The sequence below is a fragment of the Protopterus annectens genome, chromosome 11.part0 (assembly GCF_019279795.1).
Source record: "Protopterus annectens isolate FY-2018-M chromosome 11.part0, PAN1.0, whole genome shotgun sequence".
In the NCBI taxonomy this organism is placed as follows: Eukaryota; Metazoa; Chordata; order Ceratodontiformes; family Protopteridae; genus Protopterus; species Protopterus annectens.
Genome location: NC_056745.1, coordinates 668,213,424 through 668,220,325, shown reverse-complemented (window position 1 = coordinate 668,220,325; position 6,902 = coordinate 668,213,424). Strand labels below are relative to the sequence as shown.

At 39.2% G+C, this 6,902-nt stretch overlaps 1 protein-coding gene across 5 annotated transcripts in view; it reads left to right on the top strand.

Annotated features, from left to right (window-relative positions):
- The window catches only part of LOC122815541, a 704,558-nt gene that overhangs the window by 179,752 nt on the left and 517,904 nt on the right, over positions 1 to 6,902 (top strand). For 4 of the 5 annotated variants that reach the window (XM_044088120.1, XM_044088119.1, XM_044088117.1 and 1 more), the window contains exon 2: positions 1 to 30. This exon is cut by the window's left edge and continues 63 nt beyond it. The exons of the other annotated variant lie outside the window; for it this stretch is intronic. The gene's annotated coding sequence lies outside the window, so the exon portion shown is untranslated. The remainder of the gene's footprint in view (positions 31 to 6,902) is intronic. 5 annotated transcript variants of the gene reach the window in all.

Below are 6,902 nucleotides of genomic sequence, written 5' to 3'. Positions count from 1 at the left end.
AGAGGCCACGGAAGAGGACATGGCAGATAAGTACTGGACACTCTCTATATTTAATTTAAGTGATTATTTAGTTATTTAATTATTTACATTTGATTACTGGCTAGTGTCCGAATGGGCTAGTAGCCGATTTTCAGTGGAGACCTGGGAAGAAAAGCTCCAAGTAAAGTTACAAATGTTAAAGAAAAAATATATACACGGTACAATAAGATAAAGCAAGGGTACAAACATGACAAAAACAAAAGTTAAAATATACAAGAAATAGAGATAAAAAATTACATGCATATGAACTCAAGAGTTTTAATTATTATTATTATTATTTTTTTTTTTTTAGAAAGTAGTAATGTGTTAAACGAAGACAGAAGTCTGAAATTTCTAGATGTTAATAGGCTAAGAGAGTGTAAAATAATAGACAGAAAATGCAGGGTAGGAATTATTTAGCCAAAGGTTGTGCAGGAACATGAGCAATGATTTGAGAAATATTCTCAAATATGATATGAAAACAGATTGTTTTTTCTGAAGCTGAACTTAGTGTTTTGGCAAAAGGTTTTACATTTATAACAACAAAATGTCTCTTATACTGAATTAATAACGGATTTTAAACTTTTTGTGTATAAGCTAAACCTTAAATTAATTTTACATGATATTTGTGTAAACCAAAATGAAAAAGTGGTTAAAAAACCTAGCAGATTTAATTCTCCCCTTCTTAATACCCTGAATGTTTTTACAAAAACGTGAAAATTATTTTGACAATTTCAGTAATATGAAAGGTAAAAATAAGTTTTATAATTTAAATAACATTGAAAAAGCTGTTTTAAATAACTTAATTCAGTTTAAACACTTGCAGCTTATGAAGGCTAACAAGGCTGTGGGATTGTAGTAATAGATCACCAAAACTACGTTGAAGAAATGAGCAAGTTGTTAAATACTCAAGATTATTGTAAAGTAAGTAGGCAATTTCTAAAAACATGTTTTGTTGAAAGTGACAGTGTGTTATTTCATTTGTTTGATTACGGTATTATTAGCATTGATATTTATGATTTTTTTAGTCATTGAACAACCTGAAACTGGTATATTGTTTGGTATTCCAACATTTCATAGGTAGGTACTAGGCTATCGGCCCTGGGGCCTATACAAGCCCAGCCAAAAAGGTACCTTGGCTTTTTCCAACAAAGAAAATTATTTTCCTGTGCCACTGTTGAGCAGAGCCACAGAGGTGATCCCCAGGGTGAATTTCCTATTTCCCAACCAATCATCAAGATTTTTCTTGAGTGCTAATGAGGAGCTATGGTTGATATATAGATGGATAGATTATTCCAGAGTATGGGAAGTCTCTGGGACAGGAATTTATCCCTCCAGTATGTTCTGTTTGTTGTAGTGACAAGGTTTAGGTCCCTAGAGCGTGTAGCTCGGAGGGATTGGAATTTCTTTAAGTGGAGCATGTCCAACAGCTCTGGGTTTGACATAGCTTTGTATGTTAGGCAGAGATCACCTCTGAGCAGGCGATATGCAACAGAGTAAAGCTGGAGTTTTTTGAGATGGTCTGCGTAGGGCATCTGTTTGAGGCCTGTAATCCTCTTTGTGAGGTATTTCAGTGGCCTTTCCAGTTGTTGTAGATGTCTTGTGAGGTACATATCAAAAGGGGCGTTGTACTCTCTAATGGGTCTAATGAGTGATGAGTAGAGGGGAACAATGACCTCTTTTTTTCTGGATGAGAAACCTTTTGTGATGAGGTGTGCCACGTAGAAGGATTTCCTGACTACTGTGGTGATGTGATTATCAAAGGAGAAACTACTGTCCACCTGTGTCCCAAAGTCTCTTATCACACTTTCGGTGTTAAGTATACTACCACCTATGTTTTAGTTCATGGGTACAGAGTTTTTACCAAAGGGGATGACTATGCACTTTTTGGCATTGAGCTTGAGGCCATGGCTTTGACACCAGGCATCTGTCTCAGTGAGGCCGTATTGTAGGATGTCCACATCGTTAGGAGTTCCGATTTATGGCTCCTAGTTTGCAGTCATCTGCGAACTTTGTTAGCCAAAGACCTTCTGTGATAGCCTGTACTTCAGAGAAGTAGATACCAAACAGGAGAGGACCCAAGATTGAACCCTGTGGTACTCCACTTGTCACTGATCTGAAGTCGGATTTGGAGTCTGCTACTTTTACAGTGTGGGTTCTGTCAGTGAGCCAGTTGGCAACCCATCTTATGACGTAGAGATTTATACTTAGTTTAGTGAGTTTATCTATAATTCCAGAGTGGGGGATGGTGTCGAAGCCTTGGCAAGATCTAGATAGGCAGTGTGAACCACCTTACCCTTGTCTACAGCTTTGGTGACTAAGCAATCAGGTTTAGGAGACATGATCTGCCTTTTACAAACCCGAACTGGGTGGGGTCCAGAGTTTGGAGATTACCAGTGTCTTTGTAAGTTCCATGATGATACGTTCCATGGCCTTGCAGACCAGACTAGTCAGGCTAATGGGGGCGGTAGTTCCCAGGGTCCATGGTGGCTCCCCCCTTGTGGAGTGGGATAACAGTCGCTGTGCGCCATTCAGCAGGCACAAAGCCTGAGGTGAGGCTATGATTGAACATGGTACTTGGGTGGGGTGCCAGTTCGTTCTGTAGTTCATGTAGAATGCAGCCTGGGATGTTGTCTGGTCCCATGGCTGCTGTGTTCTTCGCTTTGGAGAGTGTGTTTTTTACCTGTGCAGCCTTGATTACAGGAACTTTGCATTCTTCCGGTATGGAGATGGGCTCTTTAGGAGGTGGGATGTTGGCAATATCAGTTGGGTCTGTATATTTAGTGCCATTGTGCTGTAACTCAGAGAAGATCTGAATGTTGCCTCTGAGATTCTTCACATAGCTATAGAATGCTTTGTGGTTGTCTTTAGAATCAGTGGCAATTTTGTTTTCATAACTAGCTTTGGAGGATTTTATCCGGGATCGCAGCTTCTTACTAAGGCTGACCAGGGAGCTCCTCCACTCATGGGATTTTACTCTCTTTTGCAACAGTTTTTTCCTTCTGTTGTACAGTTTGTTTATGGTATGGGACCACCAGATTGGCTTCCTTTTTTTGGAGGATAGCGTCTTGGTTCTGTTTGGGATAGCACGATCCATGCACTCATGTAAGTGCTTATAAAGTGCAGTTGTGTAGGATTCAGTAGTCGTAACTGTATTGTCCATCTGCATGGGTGTCATGAAGTTCACCACTTCTGTCCTTAAGAAGCATGAAGTTGGCTTTGGAGAAATTTTTTACCATGGTTTCCCTAATGGGGGGTGGGGGCAGGATGTGTATATCTAGGGTAATTAGCATATGGTCGGATTGGACCAATGAGGCATTGACTTCAGGTGTGGCATACCGATCACTCATATTGGTAATGACTAGATCTAGGATATTGTTGCCCCTGGTGGGGGTGTGGATAAGTTGATCCAGGGCATTGGAGTTTATGAATTCCAGAAAGAGTTGAGCGAAGGAGTTGGTACATGAGTAGTTTTCCCAGTTAATGGTGGGGTGTTGAAATTGCCCATTATTAAGGTGTTTGGTTGAACCCTAATATTTTCCAGTACATCAAGAAAAGAGGATTGGGAATCCTGAGCCATGGTGGGTGATCTATAGCAAGCTACACTTGGGATAACCTCGGCTGCATTATGCTGAGCAACTAGCCTGAAGGTGTGGATAGCCTTAATGAATATGGACACACCTTCACCTTTGGTGTTCCGGTTCAGGTTACATGGCCGAAAAGTGTGGTATGAGTTGTAGCCTGGTAGTGCAGGGGTGCTCTCTGGAGACTTGAACCAGGTCTCAGTCACTGCACAGATATCGATGTTCTCCATTTTAAGGAGTGCTTCTAGTGAGTGCATTTTGAGATTTAGACTTCTAGCATTGAGTAGCATCACCCTCAGTTTTTGTTTGCCTGTTCCTGTTATGGTGGTGAATTTGTCATTTGAACCTTGCCTAAAAAGGCACTATAGGGGCGGCAAGAACCTTAGCCAGTATCCGGAATCCCAGGGGTGACAGGTGCAGGCCATCTCTGGCAAAGCATCGTGGTCTGTCGACCATGTCATCCCAGGCAAACACATACTGGATCCCTTTAGAATGGCACCAGAAGCTTAGCCAATTGTTGAAGTCAATCATTTTGTCCTTGTACTGCGGCATCATTCTGGGTTATGGCAGAATGCTACTCAGGGCTAGGGTCATACCTGCCTGGGCTACAAGATCTGAGCGCTCTTCCATGTCTCTTTTCATGTAGTCCAGGGAGGTACGTCTCAGGTCATTCACACCAACATGGACAATGACAAAGTCATATTTGTACTTGTTGTGGAGTGACCTGAGTGTATGGGTTATGTGGCAGATCCTGGCACCTGACAGGCAGCTGACAGTAACCTTCTCCTTGTTTAGCCTGGTGAGTGGGACATCAGTGTGTCTGACTATAGAGTCACCTATGACTAGTGTGTTGGGTACGTTGTTTTGCCTTATTGGCTGTGGTTGAGTGGCACACTGAGTCTGTGGGCTGTGTGTCATTTGGGTTGTGTTGGGGGGGGGGGTTGCTTGCATTTCTGCTTTTGTTGTCTCTCTTGCTTGATCAGATCATTATTGAGAGCCTCCGTGAATGTTTTTGTGTTTCTATGTGTGGATTTTGGTGGTGTAGATTTAGTGAGACTATGTGATGAGTGTGGTGTGGTGCAACTGTTTACCTTCTCCTCTTGACTGTCAAGTAAAGTCTTGGTTGGAGAGAGCTTTACCTCCAGTTTGGCTAGATAAGTCCATCTCTCACAGGTTGTAGTGTTGGGTGGTAGGAGGAAAGGGTTGTCTGTGTACATGAGGCAATTTCTACATTGCCCCAAGATGCCCAGATTCATTAGATAGATAGGAGAGAACACTGGGAGCTGACCCTTGGACATGCCTGAATAAAAAACTATTTTCCTCTAGATAAATGAGGAAAGTGAGTATAAAAGCTGATTTTCTCTAAGCAAGTGAGGAAAGTAAGTACCAAAACTGTTTTCCTCTAGGTAATGAGGAAGGTTGAGTGCTGTAATAATTAGTAGCTTATTTAGTGCTTACACAACAAGTTCTGAACAAGAGCTGATCGCGAATAAGCAAATTCAAGTGCTAAAACTAAGAATCTGTATCTGGACTAAACTAGTTACAGGAAAGGGGGGGAAAACAAGTGCAAATGCAGGCTTTTAAATCAGAAAGTTGAGAGATGGAAAAACTGCCCAAATGGCCAATAACTACATTTTCTGGGCCAGAACCACTCCTTATGTGGTAGATAAGTTACCTAGTACATACCACTCCCACTGATAAGCTAGAAGGCTTCCCTCCAACACAGAAAGCTTGGGGGGGGGGTTCAGAAGCTTACATACAGTCCTAGATACAGCAAATCTGAATCTGGACTACACTAGTTACAGGAAAGGTTTTTTTTTTCATAAAAATGAAAAGATTCTACCTTTCAGACTCATTGTTTTTTCTATTTCTATTTTTTGGGGGTTGAAATTCTAAATCCTATTCACAAAAAAGCATTTTTTATTTAAAAGATTCTTGGCTGTTAGACTTGGCCGCTTTGCCACAGGTTTTTGTGAATAGAAGTTTTTCATTTTACCTGTTTTTGGTCAGTTTTGAGTTCACACGCACATATACCCACACACACACACACATATATACATACATATATATATATATATATATATATATATATATATATATATATATATATATATATATATACATACACACACACATATATATATATATATATATATATATATATATATATATATGAAATATTTTTTGAAATAAATTATAATTTAACATATACCTTGGCCACCCTGCACAACTCACGTTATGTTCCACTCATTTGTTTTTAATATATTAAAAAAAGATAAATAAATGGTGAAGAGCAAAACCGGCTCTGTAACAGATGACTAAACAGTCACTGTATGGCCAATAATGCCTCACCATAATCTACAACCTCCCACCTGTGCAGTCACTGCCAGCTGGCTCCATCTTCTTCTCAGCATGCCTGCTGTTGGATCTGACAGAAGCAGAAGCCTTCCCTTTAATAGGGAGTGCACCTGAACCCATCCTCCAATGATGACTTGTGGCTCATGGACAACAAGCTTTTACTGGGTAAGTCGTTATTATTATTTTTATGCATGTTTTGTTATACAAAAAAGAAATTGGCAGCTATGTTCCCCCTATATCTATTATTCCTATGCTACATAAAAGATTAAACAAATTTTAATTTGTTAATACTTTTGGTATTGGATTGATACAACATGCAAATATATTTAAATGAATATATATATATGAATATATATATATATATATATATATATATATATGTATAAAACTTTTTTTGTAAATATAAAACTTTGTATGTTTTTATAGTGACATACTGTATGCTTTAAAAAAAGAGAGGGTGGAGTTTAACATTTGTTTGAAGTTGCAATTTTGTGACATCTATTGTGTGGATTGGTTAAGAGAGTTGTCTACTATGTTTAAAATGGTATATAAAGTGCTTTCAGATGGTTGTTCAATTATTCTGATGAAGTCTCTGTTAAGAGACAAAAGCACTTCATTATTAGTTTTACAATAAAAAGGTGTGAACCTGGAGGAGCCTGGATCATTCTTTCTACATTTTGCTGATGATTTTTGGCGTTTGTATTAGGGTGTGTATGTAGTTAAGTGTTGAAAAAAGAAGCATAAATCAAAGAAGAAGCATAAATCAGAGAGACATTTCAAATCCATTCAGTGTGTCAAGGTAACCATTTTAAAGCACATTTAAGGTTGACTGTTTCTTTTAGTCCAGGGTTCGACTCCGCATTTAATTTCAATTGCCATTTTAACTTTTAGAAATCTAAGAACAAGTCCATGTCTCCAGAAAAGCAATTTATATGCTCTAAT